This window comes from Perissodus microlepis, chromosome 12, assembly GCF_051167445.1.
Source record: "Perissodus microlepis isolate ML-2025 ecotype Zambia chromosome 12, ASM5116744v1, whole genome shotgun sequence".
Taxonomy (NCBI): Eukaryota; Metazoa; Chordata; class Actinopteri; order Cichliformes; family Cichlidae; genus Perissodus; species Perissodus microlepis.
The window spans coordinates 8,431,005-8,451,863 of NC_140472.1; positions in this window are offsets into that span (position 1 = coordinate 8,431,005).

Genomic DNA, 20,859 nt, shown 5'->3' on the forward strand with positions numbered 1-20,859 from the left:
CAGGCGCAAAAGGCAGCATCTAAAGAACTGAAAGAAAAGCTTGAAGAAAAACAAAGCAAAATTAGAAGAAGTGGAGCAAAGATGCAAGAAACTTGAGATGCAAAATGCAGAAACAATCAATGAATTGAGAACCCTCATCCTGGAGAAAAAAACACTCGTGGAACAGCAACTGAAAAAGAAGAAAAAACGCTTCTGCTTGTTCCGGAGGAGGGACGCTGCTGCTTCTTCACCTGATGTAGCCTCATCTTTCTCAACCTCTGTTCCATCCAAAAAAAAAAAAAAAAAAAAAACACCCCAAAGAGGCAGGCTCTTGCTTCAGCCACTAAGAGACCTGGGGACGGTATTGATCTGACCAATGAGCCCAATTTTTCTTCTGACGAGGGAAGCGCACAGAGTATTTGAAATCAACCAAGACAACTTTGCAGACGCCCCAGAAATAAACAAGTCCTTACCAGCTGTCCCAAAACTCAGTGCTGCGGGCTGGATCAGATATCCTTGTGTTTGCATTGTTCCCACATCATCATAATTTGTTGCTCCAGGTTCAACATGGCAAGTGACCAAACGTCACAGCTGTTCGACTTCGAAAAAAAAAAAAGCCTTAAAAACTACTTTTCAAATTCTCTACCCTTAAGAAGATCACGAAAAATGTGTGATCTTCCTAAGGGTACAGAATTTTAATTGCTGGAGATTAGAGATCTCTCAAGTGAAGTAGATTTTTTTTAAGGTGTTTTGTTTGGTACTCTAAATACTATGACATCAAAACAATGTGATTTGTCACTTGCAAAGGATCAACCTTATTGCATTATTGCATTTTATATTTTCAAATGAAAGCACGGTGACATGGAAAGGTATTTTTCTTTAATGATGTTGCTTTATCAATCTCAAATACTAAAGATTAGCATCTCAATACTGTGGATGCTTAATCATCTTGTGTTTGGAGTAAAATGATCTTTGTCTGATGATTACTCTGACAACACGAACTGTTTTTAAAGCAGAAACAGTCTGTCTTATAGTTCTCAGATGTTACTGTTAGTTTTACAAACACATTCTTTTTCATGTCTGTCCATGTGGCTGTTATGGGTAAAGTGATTTTCAATAGTACAAGCATCATCTAACTTTTCTTTGCTCTTCAGTATAAATGCAGGAACTTAAAGGCTTTATTAAAACTGTCACAATTTAACACTCAATGCCAAAAACAGATGCATGTTTTATCAACAGCTCTGACAAAAAAAAGTAATGTAGAACATGGTCTCTCTCACTCTCTCTGTCTGTAAAAACCCCCAGTGAACTGGTAATCACTTTTAAACAATGGGGGTAGTTTATGGCTCTCATTAGCTGCAACGCCATGTAACACCTGGATGTTAGAATCCACCTAGGTTTTCTGTCTGTTTTTCCATGCTATCAGTATTTTTTTGTAAAATCCTCTTTTTTTGTTAAACTAAAATGATATCCATATATGCAGAAGCTGTATCCTTGCACTCCAAATGTCTAATTCTTGAAAGTCATCTAATCCTTCAGATTTGTGAATTTCAAAGCTTTGTCATTCAACTAAGCTTTCATTTAGCATTCTGATACACTGTTGAAGGGATGGATTAGCATAACCCGATTACTGACTTGCCCTGCATCTGTAAGAGAGGTTTTTATAATGTACACAAGGCAAAGTTTCTAATTAGTATGCCTTGTATTCCCTAGACGTTATACTGTTATTAACACGAAAGAAAAGTTCACACTGTCTTCTGTGATTATAGTCTCACCAAAATGTGGCTATGGAAAAAAGTTCTGTGATTAGGTGAATCAGGCTTATAGTTTTTTTTTTTTTTTAACGTGCTCATTGGAAAGGTTAGAGTAGAAAAGCACTTTACGAATACCATTGGTGAGATTGTCCTCTGAATACTTTCCTGTACTTCTTCATTCCAGCACCATGTCTCCTTGTCCTCTATCTGCTGTCGAGAGAATACACCAAACACATTTTCTTGGTAGTTTGCCTCAGCACTGCAGCTGTACTTTCCCAGTCATCTGGTAATGATTCTGCAACATAGTCCTTGCTAACCCAAGCCCCAACCAATCTGATATGAAAATCACATTTTTAATGATTCACATTTAATTTGGGAAAGATTTTTCACAGGATGCTCTTCCTGACACAACCCTCCCTATTTTTGCAGACTTGGGACTTGCGCTAGGAGTACACTAGACTGTGCCCCCCTTTTCTTGGTTATGCTACCATGTTAAATATTACATTAAAATAACATTTAGGGCTGTGTATATATAGATGTAATGCTAGTTTTCACTCATTGGTGGCTACTTCCTAGAATTAGAATTAGATTGATGGATCTAATTCTTCACGATTGCATGAGTACCACAGATATTGGGGAAACAGCTAAAGATTAAGGAAATGTTAAAATTTTTCCTACAAATTAATGAGATGCCTCTGCAGTTTAGAAACAACAAAGCAATGCAACCACTAACGCATAAAATACAAAATGTATCTTGTGGGAAGATATTAGTCAGTATGCTGTATCATTTCATGAGATTTCCGGGGAAAATCTGCACAGAGATAATCATCATGGAGCAAAAAAGTACTCCGACCCTTCTTACTGAACCTAGAGAAACTCGATGTAGGCAAAGTAAAAACATGCCGCAAGCCATGTGAGGGATCACTTTGTAAGTCTCTGCGTGTTCAGCTAAAGCAGACAGCAGAAAAAGTAGCTGCACTGTTTGTCCTGTGGGAAGAAGAATATGGTCGATACCCTCCTCTTGCTCTGTCAGCTTAGGAAGCAGACTCAGTCAACTTCCTGGAATGCCTGAAAGAAAGAGACCGTTGCTATGGCAACATGTCTGTGGATGGTTTCTGAATAAAGAGTTGAAGTAGTTCAAACTGAAAAAAATAAATATCATACAAAGAAGTTGTCTTTCTTTTGAGCTCTAACCTGTTACACATTTGAAGATTCTCCCAGAGGAAATTGCTAAGTAAAACAACAACAATTTATTTCTGGTGTGTACCCCCAGGACCCTGGAGAATTTTGATCTGAGGGAGAATCTCATGTTGCTTAACAGCGGTGGCATCAGGAAAATGGAGGGCCGGCCCAATTTTTGGCGTTTCCTTCTAATCATCTATTGAACTCGCTCCGGGTAATGACCTAATTCTCATTGAGCTTCATACTGTGGCTCCCCATCTATCCATCCCTTCAGTCATTGCTGCATTCATCCAAAAGATGCAAAGGGACAGATATGTAGACAAGCAGGAGAAACCATTGGCTCAATAATGGTCGCTTGAGAGGACTCACATGAGAGAGGGGTCAGTTTAGTCCGTCACGCCTGGCTTCATCATTATAGCTCTGGCCAGCTGTAAGGGATGTGTTTTGAGTGTGGCAGGACACGAAGCACAACCTTTTTTCAGGATAAGGACACAGTGACATTGAGTACCTCTTATACACGCTCACACATCATCATAAGCTGTAATAGAAAGTGGTTCACTAAAGAAAAGAATCCAGGTGTGTTCCTCTGAGCTTTTTTTTTTTTTTATCTGAAAGCCTCATCATTTCTCAGTTACATGGCAATGTTCATGATGAAGGACCCTGTTATTCCTGCACTGAAGACTAGATGGTTCTTCAAGAAATAAATTGTCCAGACTGCCGGTGACCCCCTGCCTTTCTGCTACCTCTCCCGCTGCCTGTCATTTGGACTAATCTCCTGCCATCACTGAGGAAGTGTAATGGACAGTAATCCTCTGAACCATTCCACAAAGTAATACTCTCATTGATGAGACTGTCTTTAAAGAGAAAAAAAAACTCTGACACCTCAAATCCATTTTACTTTTTTCACCATCAATCACATTACATTCCTTATAGTTTAAATATTTTTAGGGATTCTGAGTAGGCACATTAACTGCCATTGACAAAGTAGTTGTCAAATTGGTAAAGAATATGTGTAAAGTAGCAGCACTGATGTGCATAGGGAGCCAGATGATCATAATCCTTTGATAGCTGGAATCCCATTAGCAACGGGTCTGTGACTTACAAAAGGAAGGATCAGATTATTGCTGTGATCCAGCATCATAAGCTGTTGACATTTGTCTGCTGAAGCTAGTGCTGCTGCATCCCCACACCGGTGTGGAGAACTCCCACAGACTACACACTGTTGGACTGATCTAAGACAGCGGTCCCCAACCTTTTTTGCGCCACGGACCGGTTTATGCCCGACAATATTTTCACGGACCGGCCTTTAAGGTGTCGCGGATAAATACAACAAAATAAAACTAGTACCGGTACCGAAAAAAAGAAAATTTATTCATAACACACGTGAAAAGACCAAGGAAAACCGAGTAAACGATAAAAACGATAACGAAATAACGCTGAAAACTGATAAAAACCCTGAAAACTATACATTTCACACCTGAGCCTCAACTCTCGCGGCCCGGTACCAAACGACTCACGGACCGGTACCGGTCCGAGGCCCGGGGGTTGGGGACCGCTGATCTAAGAGACAAGCTTTATGTTCTCATCAGTGCTTGCATGAGGACTGTTAACATTTGTTAATGTACAGTAGCTGCAGTACAGCTGGATGATGAAAGCAGTAATTAATGCTACTCCTGGTATACAATGCACACTCCTCTCACTTTATTAAAATAGTCTTTTAGAAGCAAAACTTCATGTAGCTGCAAATAATATTAACCTACTTTATTTAACTTTAAAAAAAAAAACCTCAAAATTTAAAACTTTATTTTTTAAAGCATTAAAGTATTTTTTTGAGAACATAATAATAATAATAATAATAATAATAATAATAATAATAATAATAATAATAATAATGAATTTGTTGTCAGTATTGACTAGTAGTATAAATAAATTTTCTTCTTTCATCAAAATTATTCAAACCCCTTCCAAAGCATTCTCACTCCCAACTCTTGAAAACACACGTAAGACCCTTTATGACATGAAAGACACTGATTCACAATACCTACTCAGAGAACAAAGATGTCAAACAACCTACAAAAGCTTCCAAGTCAGAAGTCTTGTGTTCAGTTCCTGTCAGCAGGGCTTCAGTCTCATGCACTGCCATGCATGTTAAAACGTTATAGTGTACATTGAAGCATAGCATCTGTTGATCTCCGACCATTTGACAATTGGGAAGGAATTTATATTTAGCAGATATAAACTCTTCTGACTCAGATCAACATTAGATGCATTTAAAATGTTCTCTTATTCTCTAAAATGGTGTAAAATAAAGCATTTGGGTTACAAGTTTAAGCTCCGATGAGTACATGGATCTATGACGCTAGATGCTGATATTGGGAAAGCATCAGAAGGAGTTGACAAAAATAACATGAATAACTTTGCAGAGTTTGACTTTTGATATATAGGTACAGTTAAAAAAAAAAAAAGAAAAAAAAAGATTGCAAACCTTTTTGAATCACCAAAATCTCTAAAAGTTTTACGAGCAACTACGGGAAATAGTTGTTGATGCCAAAGGGGTTCAATGTGTTTGTTTGTTTTTTTCCAGCCTGCTCAATGAAGCTATTACTCTTTTTTTATTTTAACAAACAGATGACCAGTACAACTTTTTGTGAGTTAATATTGTGTATTTGTCTATAACTTTAACTTAATTTATCCTTTATTTTTGTTAATTTTTTCTCTTTTGATATATTTTTATTCTCTGAAAACAAGTTAGTGTTGAAAACATGACTTAAATTAATAATTCTACTTTACGCAAGTGCAGTTATTTGGGATTTGCATCAACAATAATGTTTATATGTGTGGTGTACCAAACTCAGGGGAAACTTCAGCATTGTGCCCACTTAGCCCCACGGTTTACTCACTACCATATGGTTTTCTCCCAGTATGCCTACACTGTGCCAACAGTATGTGTGGCAGGACCCAAACACAGGACTCACAAAGCACAACATGAAAACTTGTTTATAGCTGCAAAAACTGCAAAACAGTTAATCTGGGAGAAAACATGAGTAGGAAGGAAGAATCACAGCTAGAGGAAGAATGCAACAAGGAACAAAGGTAAACTTGGGCAATCTATCCACACAGAAGAACTCAGAAGGGACAGACGGAGGAAGCAAAACTGAACATCATACACACGAGACTAACAAAATAAAACAGGAAGTAACAAACACTGAGGTCAGGACTAAGACATGAACTTGACTGTGCAACAGGAGAATAAACATGCAAAGACATGACTGACTGGGGTGGAAAGAAAGGGAACACAAAAGATGAAACCTAACCTAATAAGGAACACAGAGTGGAAAAAAGGTTAACTAAAATAATCAAACTATAACATGTTTGATAACATATATAACGGAACTATAAATACTGAAAAAGAATGAGAACAAACCCCAAAACGTCCCACATGACAGCCAATAAATTACTTTTATTTATAGAAATAAAGTAATGTGTTATCTTTGTCTGCCTGCGTTCCTGTCATGATCAACCATCACCGTGCTGAAGAGGTGGAGAATTTCACATATCTTGGCAGCATCATCTCGAATGAGGGGATCTCTGACCGAGATGTCGACGTCAGAGTAGGGAGGGCGGCCGGTGTCCTCCGACATCTCCAACCTATTTAGAACTTGACCTCCCTAAATGTTAGGGTCAAGATCAGACTATTGAACTCTATTGTCATTCCGATTGTCCTTTTCTGAGTGCCCTTGATTATGTTGCTTAAGTGTTTTGGAAGGATAGTTTGAATAATTTGTCAGATTTAGATTAAAACATATGTCAGCCTGCACACACAAAGATAGCAAGATTTTACAGTGGGCTGTAGGAACCTAAACTGAACCTAATCTGAACCACAAAGTTCAGGTCCACAGTACTTTACCATCTGTGTAGTGCAGCATGTTGCCAGTTCTGTGTCTGCAACTACAAAGTGTAAATGTCTGCTCCATGTGGGTTTACAATTTCTTTTCTTTCAGTAGGCTGGCTCTCACGTAGTAGTGGTGACTCCCTAGATGACTGTAACACAATTTTGCCTTTTCAGCAACCCAGACATTCATGGAGGATTGCACAGTAGTAGAAATTGGCATCTGAAGACGATGCAGAGGGAATGATTTACAGTGCTCTCTTCTCTCTGTTGGGATAATAACTGCACCAGATCTTAGACAGGAAAAAAGCCAACAATGTTCCAATGGGCCAGGACCACAGCCAGAGGACTGACAATGTGAGGTGGTTCACCAATATTCTATGTTGTATTGAAAAGCATTTTGGGATTTCAAATTTTTATAGATATTGTAAATAAGGGCAGCTGTGCAGTTAAGTCCATGGGTATTTGGACAATGAAACCGTTCTTATTATTTATCAATCTTTGCAGCGCAACACTGGATTTTAAATTACCCGGTCAAGATGTTGAATATGTATTTGCTAGCTAATAAATCTCAATACAAGGTCCAAAGAGATGCCAATGAAATGCAAGGATGTTGTAATTAGGCTGAATAAAACAAAATAAACCATAAGAGCAACCAGATAAATAATCTGATACATCTTTAAAAAGAAGTAAAGCAGTGACCGGCTCAGCAACACCAAAAGGAAAAAAGTGAATGATCACAGAATTTTTTCCTTACTTAAGAAAAACAACTATATGGCCAAGCTGAGTAACAGGAACACAGGAACATCATTGCTGGAGTCGCTTTTATGAATGCAAATTCAAGGGTTCATCACAAGGTGCACAAAAAGACTGTAAAATTTGACCTAGTGAAGGTGCTAACGGCTAGTTATAGTGCAAGAGAATAGTGCAAACTGCTGCGATGTTCTAATGATGACTAAACTGTACTAGTTTGGCGCAGGTCTTCTGGGGACTCGGTAGGTCACCAAAGAGCAAATGTGCACATTAGTGAAGTGAACTTGAAAGTCAAAATATGTTGGGTGGAGACACAATGGTTGCGTGAGCTATTGAGCAAAATTCTTCTGTTCAGTCTCATAATGACTGGCCTTGAAGGCATAGATGGAAATTCAGAAGTAGCTATCAGGCCGAACAGAAGTGACCCATCAACGTACTTTATTGCAATGATCATTTTATATGAGGTTCAACAGGATACTGTTTGTGGTGGAAGCTCAGAGACAGACCGCATTCTGAAACGGTTTGGGAGTTGGGAGCAGGTCTGGGTAATGTGGAGACAATAGTGGCACTATGAGGCAGACAGCTGGGTTTCCACCCCCATCTTCCATCCCCTGCCAGCCCCCACCAACGTGGCTTTGTTCCACTGGCTTAGATCACAGCAGACTCAGGGCTTCCCCAAACCCTCTGACATCACTGCCCAGCTGATAGGAGGCACAAAAGATCCTGCAGAAAAAATGCCTTCTATTTATAAACCGTGAATGAGCACCATGATTTCTCTCTGCACCTTCAGGCCAAACACTGCATTACAAGCCAGACAAGGGTGGCTGGGGGGTTGGGCACACTTTACAAAAAGCTTTGCTAATATCCAAAGGGAAACTGTCATTCTACAAACACCTGTTCCCTGAAGGGTTTCTATGCTTAAAACCCACAATGGCTCATATACACATTTATATGAAGTTCAAAGACTGTTTAAGTGTTTTACTCAAGCGAGAGTTTGTATTTATGTGTAAGCACCTCAGCCACGGTTGTAGTCGAGGGTAAATGCAGGTAAATGCACCACTCACATTCTGAAATTGTTTTTGTACTCCATGTGATGGGTGACACGGGACACAATAAATTTGCTATATACAGGGTTCCTGCGGGTAAGTAAATTCTGAAATTGAAATCAACAAAATAAATATATATCAATATATTTTCTGAAATGTTGCTGAAGGAATTAAAATTGCAGGTGAAACTGTAAAGAATGAGATGGCCATGATTCAAGTTTCAGCCAGGTTATTAAAAATCTAGCAGTTTTATGTTACTTTTTTAACATTAATCGTTGACCATAACACCAGGTGCAGGATCCTAAGCTAGTGCAGAGATAAGTGTACATATGTTTATGCTCGAGTTAAAGTTATGTCAGGGTTTGAGCGTAAAAAAAAAAAACAATTATAGTAAGGTCTTCAAATTGCTTTCTTCTCTGAATAATAGTCAAAAATGCAAAAGGATTCAAAGCATCAAATTGCCATGATTATCAGATTATCACAAGCAGACTGCATTTAACTCCTAACTCAACTCCAAACTGATATCGCACTATTTCTGTCTTATTGCCTTTTAATCACTCTCTGCAGCAAAGCCACTTTGAGGACAGCAAATAGAAACATCCTGTCTCAGAATGATGCTAAAAAACTAGTTCATGTGTATTACTTTTAGGCCAGACTTGTTATTTATTTTATTTCATTATTATCAGGTTGTTCTTAAAGCTCCCTGAAATGCCTTCAGTTGATCCAGTATGTTACAGCGACAGTACCGACAAGGAGAGAGCATAATTCTCCCATATTGGCTTTTTTCTCCACTGTCTCCAGCTGAATCCAGAATTAAATTTAAAAACAAGGTCTTGAATAATCAGGCCCCAGCTTATCTTAAAGACCTCATATCACCCCGATAAATAAAGCACCTTGAGGTAACTGTTGTTGTTAAAATTGACTTGAATTGAACTCTACACCTGCACAGGCTAGAGTCAAAATTCACTCATTTATAAGTAAATACACTTTACTTTTTAAAGTAAATTTTTAAATTATGGGATTTATTTTTCTCAGTGTGTCGGTGCTGAAATAAACTGCTTTGACATGTCAGTACAATGAGTTTGTCAGCATGACTCACTCCCAATCTGTGTGCGTGTGTTTTTAATTAGTGTGTTTCAATAGAACCTCACACAGCTTTCCAGGCAGGTCATTGCTGAAAGGGTTGCGAATTTCACCTTATTCTGGAGAATAAGGTGAAATTCGAAACCCTTTCAGCTGGTCTGAAACAGTTAAGAGGACACAATTTGTCAGGTAGGACTATATGTAGTCTGTACAGCCAGACAGCATTCAATAAAGGGGACTTGCTGGAGGGTTAAGTGTGCCCCAGTTTGGAGAGCTTAGAAAAAGAGCCTGCCTGGTTGTATTCATCAGAAGTACAATAATAGAGGGTTAAGTACAAGGCTGATTGTAAAGCAGTCCTGCTCATGCTATATTAACTCAATGCACGCAGACAGGAGCTGAGGTGTGATCAATAAAATTCATATTTTACTTGTTCTGTGCTGAGAACAGCTAGAGAGAAATGAGCAGGTACTGTAAAGATTTCTCCTAGAATTTCCCGATTCTCAGTCAGCAGTCTTTCACAGTCATACTGATATTGACAGATCTTGTCAAGTCTGAAAGATGTACTTGATGAAGCCTAGCAGACACTACACAACTGTTTAATTCAAGCAGTTTCCACTGAAATAATCACATGCAGAACTACCAGTTCAGTTACAGTACTTTGTCACTATAAACACATCTCTACCTCTTTTGTGAAGAAATTGTTTTATTGAAACATGTAACACAAGTATTTTTTATCTATATCCTCCATACAGATACTTGGATAGATGACAAATGTGCTGTGTGTCGTATAAGTATAAGGTCTTGTTATTATGAATGAAAATAACACACAGCTGCATTACTTGTTAGCATGTTACTCTGACACTGTAGCTTCACACTTGCAACTCATTCCAGACTGCATCATTATTACTTTTCAAAACTTTCTGTGTTCCCCAATAGATTTAAATAAAATCCACTCAGCAGCAGCTGGCTGTAAACTTCACCCAATTTCATAAAAACACATGACTTCATCCACAAAAGCTACACTCAAGCATTTATCTGATCATTAGCAACTTGAGCTAAATCCAGAGGGAACAATTACAGCAAAACTAAAGCACAGCCAAAGCCTCGATAGCCGTATGTGAGCTGAGACCGGGTACTGTAGAAGGTGTAAAAGCACTCGTAAGGGAGCGTCAGTAACTTCTGGTGCTGCTCAGTGGTGAAGGATTTAATTTTGATTAATGCTGGCAATTAAACAGTTTAAAGGAAAAAGGAGGCCTAATGAATCTATTAGCCTTTAGACCAGAATGTAGAGGGAGGCCTTGAAACAGGCACTACTGCCCAACGCTCTTAATTTGATAGCATAAATCACTCCAAGGGCTTAGATTAGGCTTTAGTGCCATTAAATCCTATTGAACACTAATGGCAAATGCAGAATGCCATCAGACCTCCCTAGTTAGCTCAACCAATGAGAGATACTAATCAGTAATAATTACCATATGTTTACTTAACTGGGCCCGATGAGGGTTCAATTTGCGTGCAAAGAAAAATCTGTAAAAAAGCTGGCAATACAAATGATATTACAGGAAAAGTAAACAACAAATTCAGTGTTTAACAGAATGTCACAGGCAATAACTCAACAAAGCTTTGAATTAAAAGAACAGGAAGCACAAAAAACAGAGTCGTATCAATCTTCAGAGAGGATTAACCCTTTCCACAGGGAATCCTGAAGCAATGGGAAAATATCCCCAGATGGGAATCATTCATTCTGTTACACTGTGTGTTTCCACTCACTGTGTGTGTGATCTCCTCCCAAAACCTCCTCCGGGCTAGCTATAGGTCAGTACACATGGCTTAACCAGAGGAAGCAGGATGCCAAAAGCTAGCTCAGATCCTTCTCAATCACCTCACCAGGAGGGCCTCACTGGGGTCATTGGCATAGTTCAGCAATGATGTCAGCTGTGCGGTTACTACAGGTTAAAAAAGAAGAGATACTATGGCCTTAAAGCTACAGTTTCATTCAAATTCTCTGGAACGTTTGAAAAAACTGAACATTGAGTTTGATAGCAACCTTAACTTAGTGAATTACTGTGGCCTGGTCATCTGTCCACCATCAGCGCTGGTCATTATGGATGCTTTGAGATTCAAAGCTGCAGTCATGAATTCGTAAATTACTTTAATGTTGCAGGTGGAGATAAATTTAAGCATTTATATACTGTGAAATAGATTTAATAATGCAACTTACTAAAAGAAGTAACTAAAATCCAAATTAGAGTGAAGTAGAAGTTAAATAATATAATGTAGAAATACTTAAATGAAGTGTAAGTAAATGTAAACTGTGCTTCAGTACTTGAGTAAAGTTATATTCCATCCTATCTTATCCAGTGTGGCTGGCCACTGAACAGAACAATAGTACCCAGTTGCACTGGTGGGCATCACCAGAGGTGGGACATTGCCTCTGTAGGATACAAAAAATGGAAAGTGAGTCCTAATTTTTTCCCCTCTTTTGCTCTAAGGTCCTTCAGATTTTGCAAAAATTGAGCCAGATCTTAATGTCTTTTACTCACTAAGACTCACCGACAAAACTTTCCAGCACAGCTAGATGGCTACCTTTGTCCACAGACAAACTGCTTGAAGGAAAACCTGCCTAAAGGAACTTTAACAGTAACTGTTGCAGAGAGTTTGTCAATATCCTTAACCACATTTCACATGAGGTTCATGCCTCCCCAATGAGCTGCATGCATTCCTATGTTCCAGTTTAGTATTATGATTACCTCCCCTTTTAATTTGAACAACTCACCCTTAATATTTGCCTAGTAAGACTCAAAAGGGCCACTGTATCAGAAAAGCTTCCCTTGGGGAGCTGGCTTGGTATTTATGGTTAAAACACTGAGTTGCAATATAATTGTGTAATGCAGAGCCTCCAAGTCGGGGACTACTAAAAGCTGGCTGTCAAGGTTGGGGGTTTGAAGAGGTCATTTTTGTGCTGAGAGGACAGAAGATCTCAGAGAACAGAGTGTCTTTGTGCTCAATCCGCACCGCGGACCCCCTGGTCCTGTGGTGTGCCACTGAAGTGAGTGGAACTCATTTATGTAGTCCTGCTGAGCTGCTACTTATGTTGTGTATGTTTATTTTCCCAGTGTGCCATGACACCTTATTTCACCTCCCCTATAAGTATCATTAACATAGGTTGATGCTGCAAATACATTGGCTGCCAATGATTTATCCCACAACACTCTAAGTATCCGGAGTTTTCACCCACTTATAGTGCTAACTGAGAGGAAAAGCTGCTGAAGCAGCATTTGGGTAAGCAAGTAATACTAAACCAGTTTTCCTATAAAACATAATTAAATTCTTTAAGGAGTATCAGTCCCTTAGAGCGGATACCTAACACCCAAAACAAATCAACTGAGGGAAGTCAATTTATAGAACAAAACTGCAAAACAGCAGTTTTTTCCTTCATTACCAATGACTTCAGGTAGCGATAATTAAACCTACTAAAATCAATATTTTTATAATAACCACAGATAATTTACCACATGCATTGTGAAAGAGCTTTCTTGCGTTACCATTTTAAATTATTTGGTTTACTACCAAAGCTCTCATTAACTTCATTAGCAGTTAATGAACATCAGATGGTTGTTTTCACAAGACTGTAATACTCAAGCTACAGTGTGCTATCTGCCTATCAGGAAAAATCATTGTATTTAGCTATTTAAAATAATAATACTTTTATAATATAATATATGTAGAAAACTGTAATCAGAACTAAAAGGACACTGAATGAAAATGTATCATATGAATGAGTCATAATGAATATTAATAGTGCTCAGCAATGGCTAGTGTGTGAACTGAAACTGGTTTGTTCACATCTTCTCTCATATGAGCTGAAATGGCAATGTTATGTATCTTAAAGAATGTTTTATACTGTCTTTTTCACGAGACTGTAAGTGATGTCCACGGATTGACCAATGTAGTACCAGACACACCGATGTACCTTATACTGTACTGCATATTCTGTGATTAATCTAATCTAATCTGGAAAAGCAGGTTTACAATGCATCTTTGTCAGTGTTGAATCATGTTATGTTTCGCATGGTACAACATATAAGTGTAACTTCACACAGAAGAAAGTTATAGCAATAATAATAATAATAATAATAATAATAAGTACCAACAGTGGATAAAATAATTATTTGATCCCCTGCTAAATTTGTAGGTATGCTATCTTACAAAAAAATGAACAGTTTGCAGTCCAATTTGTTGGTAGTTTTATTTTAATTAAGAGAGATAGAATATCAACGAAAAAATCTAGAAAAAAAATGACATAAAATGTGCATAAGAGCAAACACGTTATTTGTTCATCACCTGGTTTCAGGTCTCAGGAAGGATCTTGGCCCACTTCTCTTTACATAAGCTCTCTAAGTCCTTCAGAGAGCGCATCAAAAAAATTTCCCCCCCTGTACCTAAGTCAGAGGATAAATATATTAAGGCCCCCAACACTGCAGTTCTCAAAGTGTGCTTGTGATGCATACAATATACCCATGCAAAGTTTTAATATGCCCATGCAAACCATCACACTTTTTGTGTTTGTTTTTGTGCGTGTAGATTTATTGCACCACCTGGTCACTCTCTGCATTGCCTGTCTGGTAATATCCCTCTGCCTCACTGCCTCTTCTCTCCACCACTAGTCTAAGGGCCCCCACCATGGCTCCCTATGGGATATGTGGAATGACTGCAATTTATATGGTTTCCCCCCCATAAATTGATTTCACTGATGGGCTTTTCATTGTCAAAGAACTTTTCACTTCTTTAATAAACATCAGTGGAAGTATGGTGTCTTTCCTGAGTTAAACATGCATCTCTGCACTGGTTTCCCAGGTAAATCCCATTTGCTGAAACTGCAACAATTATACAGCAGCAATAAAAAGTATCGGGGCAGTGCTTACAAAAATGCTGCACAGTTTCAGCTCCATCATTAATGATGTTTAACTTGGTTGACTCCATGAATATGTCGGAGTACTTTGTTCTGTACAGCTTCAGATTTATCTGTGGGTGATACATCGAGAGAGCTCAGCCAAGTCACACAGTTTTACCATTCAAACACAAGAAGAAAAGGCAGACAGCCAGGGTGGTGTTGCTAATGCTTTACTAGTCGAGCTAGAAACATTTGTTTTTTCAGGTAAGCTGCCATGTTGACACTGAGCTACTAAATTACTTTTTTTCTGTCAATTTTTATATAAATATGTACTGTATGATGCTGTTAGCATGTCGACATCTGGTTATTTGTAAGTAGTATAAATAAACTTCTTATGTTCTTAATTATTCACTCTCTCTTTACCTCTTGAGAATTCTCTCCATCATTTCTGTTTTGCAAGTTAACATCCACATTTTGGACAGCAGTAGAACGAAATAATAACTATTATTACCATTTCTGACACCCAGTTGCACCTCATAAAAAATGTGAAAGATCCAGGTGCTCATAGTGCTCATAGACTTTGAACATAGATGATCAAAGCCTTTGGGACAGGCTTGAAATACACCAGTACTGTTCCTTCACATTGTAAGCAGACCCCAAAGACTGGTCTAGAAAAACTACACCTGCAACACTCAAAGGTATAGGCTAGCTAAGTAGTAGTGGCTTTTGTAATGAATAGCTACTTAAAACTAGGTGGAGGGCCACAACTCATTCGGGTATTTTTAATGAAGGTGTCTGTGTCAGGATAGTGCTTTAACCAGGGCTTTGAAAGTGAACCAGTCTTTACAAATTTGTACTTTCCCAACTTTATAATTTGGTGAAATTTTCAGGGGCCTTATGCTCCAAAAATACACACGACAGGGTACAAATTATTTCAAAAGAGACTGTGTTCATTTGTTTCTCTCCCAATGTTAACATTTAATGTTTAACTCTTTCATTTGAATCCTAGATAGGCCAAAGAAATTTGTCAGTGCAGGTTAAAAGCATAACTACAAAAAGAGCACACACCTACCCAGAAAGCAGATACATGAAGGCCTTCCCTCGGCTGCCCCTGGCAACTCATTCGCATGGGCATGGATCAAAAGTCATGAGCAGTGATTGACAATGATGATTAGGCCCGATTTCTGCTCTGATGTCACAGTGTACCTGACATCTGGCCCATTTGAGATAGCCGGATTAATTCTGAGTTAGTGCTTTAGTTGAGACCAGATGTGATCCATGGAAAGATTTCTTTCTATCTGAACAACTACAAGGCATCAGAAAGCAAAGTGTTCAATGGGACAGTAACTTTTATATTGAAAAAGTTTCCAGTAAATAGCATTTTTTGCTTGAAATAGCTATCCCTATCCCAGTGACTTCTTCATCTGAGTGCAGTCCCAGCTAACCTTAGAAAAGTGTTAATATGTTGTCTGGTCTGTAGTTTAAATTTTAAATTTCTCAGAACTTTAAAAGTGTGTCATAAAATGTATGTAACTCAGCAACCAGTTAAGTGACAGACTATTTTGTATCAATATCAACTCCTTATATTGCACACTGGAATAATCCACTTCTCTTAGGCAGTGCTGGGGTTCCTAATCAAAAAAAGTAATTTTACATTACTCATTACTTTCTAATAATTTTCAATACTCCTTAGCAAACAGGTGTTGTACGATGAAAAAGTGGTGGTAAAAACCTCAGTGGGACCCAGTTTCCCGCACTAAATTTAACATACTCATCTTCATTTTTTTCAGCCGGTTACATCTGCAAACTATTAGATACTCAGCCGTGCAACTGGAGGGTCACAGTTAGAGGGCAGGGTCGAGGATGTCATCAGGATTTGTGTCCCTCTACATCACATGCAAAAGGCACTCATTCAAGAAAATGGCAACATCTGTGTAGCAGTCCATTCAGAGCTGCGCTGGGTCATAAATTAAAGGCTCAGTCCTGAATGTGTGACAGTGAGAACCATACAGAGATTTGCTTCTACCGTGAGGGAGTTTTTTTTGTTTTGTCCCCCAAATGTCGCTCAGTAGGGAAAACTCCTCACATTATGCTACTGCAGCTCTATCAGTGGGAACAGGAGATCTCGAAAGCAAACAGTAGCTGCTGACAAAGAAAACACAGCCCTAGTGAAGTGCCTGGGGCTTCGGAGAGTACAAATTCCAGCAATGAAAATAAAACCTCCTGTAAGTCCAGATCATCTGAAGACAAACAGACTGAAGCTTCTTGGAAACAACCACAAGGCAATCTGGAAGGATTCTGATGGTTATAAAACCATCCAAACAATAGAGTCTCTGTGAGACCATCGCTGCCAGCATACCACCAGCATGAAGAGAATGTACATTAAAGGTTTAAGAACATATCTGTGGAACAGTAAAGTGGTTGAAAATGAAGAGGCTTTGTCTTTAAACCACATAGAGGACTTGGATTGAATTAGTACAATATTACTGATTGTCAAGTCTTGCATTTCATCCATGAGGCAACCAGCTCTGGAAATCTGTATCACATCATCAGAACTTTTTCTTATTTGAACATAGGGTTTAATATTAAAAAACACTAAAGATGTATGAATCAGTGGATGGATGGATGGATGGATGAATGGATGATGGATGGATGGAACTGTCAAGTCTCAGCTGTGTGGCAGGAATAAATTGGGAGTGCAAGACTCAGAAGTCAATGTGAAAAAAACAGCTTTATTGCCAAAGCCTTGCAAAAATAAACTTATCAAATCCAGGAGCTAATTATCTGACAAGTAGGAACTTAAAGGAAAAACACAAGGAGGGAAACACACAGCTTGAGGGATAACATGACAAAGAACAAACAGTAACTCAGACAATATATACTCACCAGGTAATTAGGGAGATTGGGAAACGGCAGGGATATAATATGAAAAACAAGATAAAAGAAAGAAAAACTGAGCACAATCCCCAAGGATGGGAGACTACCAAAATAAAACAGGAAGTGACCAACAGTGAGACCAGAACTAAGACTCATAAGCTTGACACAAAGACAGATGCAGTTAGGTCCATAAATATTTCAACAGAGAAATAATTTTGGTTCTGTACATTGAACCAATGAATTTTAAACGAAACAACCAGATTTTAAGCTTTAATTCAATGGGCTTAGCAAAAAGATTGCATAAAAATGTGATGACCTAAAGCATTTTTATAACAGAATCCCTTCATTTCAGGGGCTCAAAAGTAAATGGACAAATTAAATATCTGAAAATAAAATGTTCATTTCTAATACTTGTTTGAAATCCCTTTGCTGGCAATGACAGCCTGAAGTCTTGAACTCATGGACATCACCAGATGCTGGGTTTCCTCATCTTTAATGCTCTGCCAGGCCTTTACTGCAGCAGCCTTTCTGAAGTTTCATGTCCTCAACGTGTAAAATGTTCAACTGAGTGAAAATCAGATGACTGACTTGGCCAATCTTCTCTGCTTTTATAAACTCCTGAGTTGCTTTGACTGTTTGTTTTGGGTCATTGTCCATATGTATTATGAAATGCCGCCCAATCAATTGGACTGCATTTAGCTGGATTTGAGCAGACAGTATGTCAGACAGTATGTCTGCTCAAATCCAGGTGTATTCTGAACACCTCAGAATTCATTCAACTCTTTCTGTCCTGTGTCACATCATCAATAAACACTAGTGTCACAGTGCCACTGGCAGCCATGCGCGCCCAAGCCATCACACCGTGTTTTACAGATGATGTGGTATGCTTTGAGCTTTTCCACACTTTTTTCTTGTTATCATTCTGGTAGAGGTTAATCTTGCTTTCATCTTGCTTTCATTGATAAAATGGGAAAAGCTTTTCTAATAAAACATTTTGAGAACTGAGAAAAAGTCTTAAGAATCTTTTTTCCCTGAAAGTTCTGATTCTGCAACAATCTTTGCTATTATAGAATTCTTCCACACATTTTAAGGATTCACACTACGCACAATTAGCCAACAACTACTCAATAATAGTGAAGCATTTATAAAGTGACAATCAAAGTAGAGCTTTAAGAAGTGAACATTTGACTTTGATGTAGTCCCCATACAGCCAAACATAGAGCATGAAACAAACAATTCTTTTTAGCCCATGTACATCACCACATGTCACATTTTTGGAATCTTGTGCAATATCTTTCAGCCAGTCTCACATCTATTCACGATTTATCATTTAGATGACACATTCAAGTTTTATCATTTAGTTTAATTGTTTTAAAACTTCCTAATGAAACGCAATGACAATAATTTTATTGTAAATTAAAAGCTGAGTGGAGAGCACTCTCCAAGGATCTATTCACTTACATCTTCCTCCCCCTTTGAAGTGGTGGGGAAGAGCTGTTGTTTATAATAAGTAAGTGCTCTTTGCTGCTTTTGGTATTTTTCTGCATTTGAAGCTCTTGGATTTCTGATTAGAAGTCCTGTTCCCATGCTGTCCATTTTGATTTACAGATCCCTGAAACGCATAATTCTCTAAACTCCTCTCCATTGCTTTCTCCAAGTGATTCTTGGTGATTTTAGAGCTGTTGTACATACTCCATGTCAAGTGAATAACAAGCCTATTGTTTCACTGATTGATTATTGATTGATTTAAAGCTTTAATTGCCTACTTTCCACTAGTACTTACTCAGCTCAGCTCAACTGGGCTTGATTAAGTTTTTAGGGTATTCCATTAGGTGGTAGTACCTGGTGCCACATACTTTTTAGTACCTGCTTGGCCAGGTAAGTCAATACAAAAATGTGACATCAGCAGACTCCATTGGCCAGTCAATAGCATCACTCAGTGAGTCATGAGATAGTGACTGCTATACGCTATAATGACCCTGTGCACACTAAGCTGGAACTAATTTGTAACGGAAAATGACTGAAACCGAGTAGATTCAAGCCAGGTAGGTTCTATTGGAAAAGAGGCATTAGAACCAGTTAATGTAACCACTCTTTCCAACAGTGACAAAGTTTATCTGGTTCTTACATCTAGTGCGTGTACAGTAAACTTAACTGCAGTGGTTGCATTCATTTCTGAGCACAAAGCAGTTCTTTGTAGTTGTTCTTCCTCCCTAATCCAACTTTGCATCTTTACTGCTGACTCTGCAAATGCAGATGCAGAAAACTGGAACCTAAATGGAAAGCGCATAATGCTTAAAAAAAAAATCACAAATTTAAAGGGATCAATAAGAAATCAGCAGTTAAAGATGCCAGGTAAGTGTACTTCTCTGACATATCCAGGAATAGTCACAATCCAAGGTCATCACTCAAGGGCTTAAATTTGGTTCTCAAGGGTTCTTTATGGAAATATCTCACACCGTAAAATCATTGGCCTGAGAAATGTGTGGGAAAAATTGAATCAGCTTGTTCACAAATTAAGCCCATTTCAGGTAATCTAGTTCAGTAACAACACTGTTTCACTTTTACAGTTTCAAAACAACTGATCTCTCAATTAAAATAATTTATTAAATGAAGTCCTCCACTTATAGCACAGATATGTCCTACAATTGCTCATTTTATTTTTAACACAATTTAGCAGTCATGCACGTTTTTACTTTACTTGAGAACCATTTTTAATTGAGAATGAATTAATTCCATGAATGTCTCCTCTATTTTCATTATTTTTCATTATTTAGTTTATTTATTTATTTATTTGTCTATCATATTGTTTCTTGGATTTTTCATATTCTATAAATTTCTTTCTTTGGAGAACTTTGTAACCTGAAAATTATTAGTATTATTATTATTATTATTATCTTTAGTGTGACCTGCATAGAAAGCTCCTTTACAAATGACCTATTCACTTGCAAAGCATATCTGAAAGTTTCCAAGCCAAAGTAGGACGAACTTGGCTAGAATGAGTCAAATGCAATTTTCAGTTTTCATTTCTCTTTCAAATGCACGATGTTCCTGCTGGACTCTGAATGTATGAGTCAATCTGAATGTAATCTTCACTGATTTATAACAGTTAATGCCTTACTATCACAATCAGAATGCATGAATTTGAAACAGGATTCAATCACAAACTGGTAGCAGGCTGATAGCAGACTGATTTTCTCTTATTGCTATCTTGCTGCCATCACAAAGCACCAAAGTCACTTTGAAAATGGCAGCTAACAGTGAGTGCTTGCAGACCTCATCTTTAAAGCAACCATCTCGAATGGAATGAATGAGTGGACAAGTTTGAGGTTGCAGTTATTTTGGTTGTACCACTTGTACCAGTGTCGCTCTAATGTGTAGCGTTTATAAAGGAAGAACATG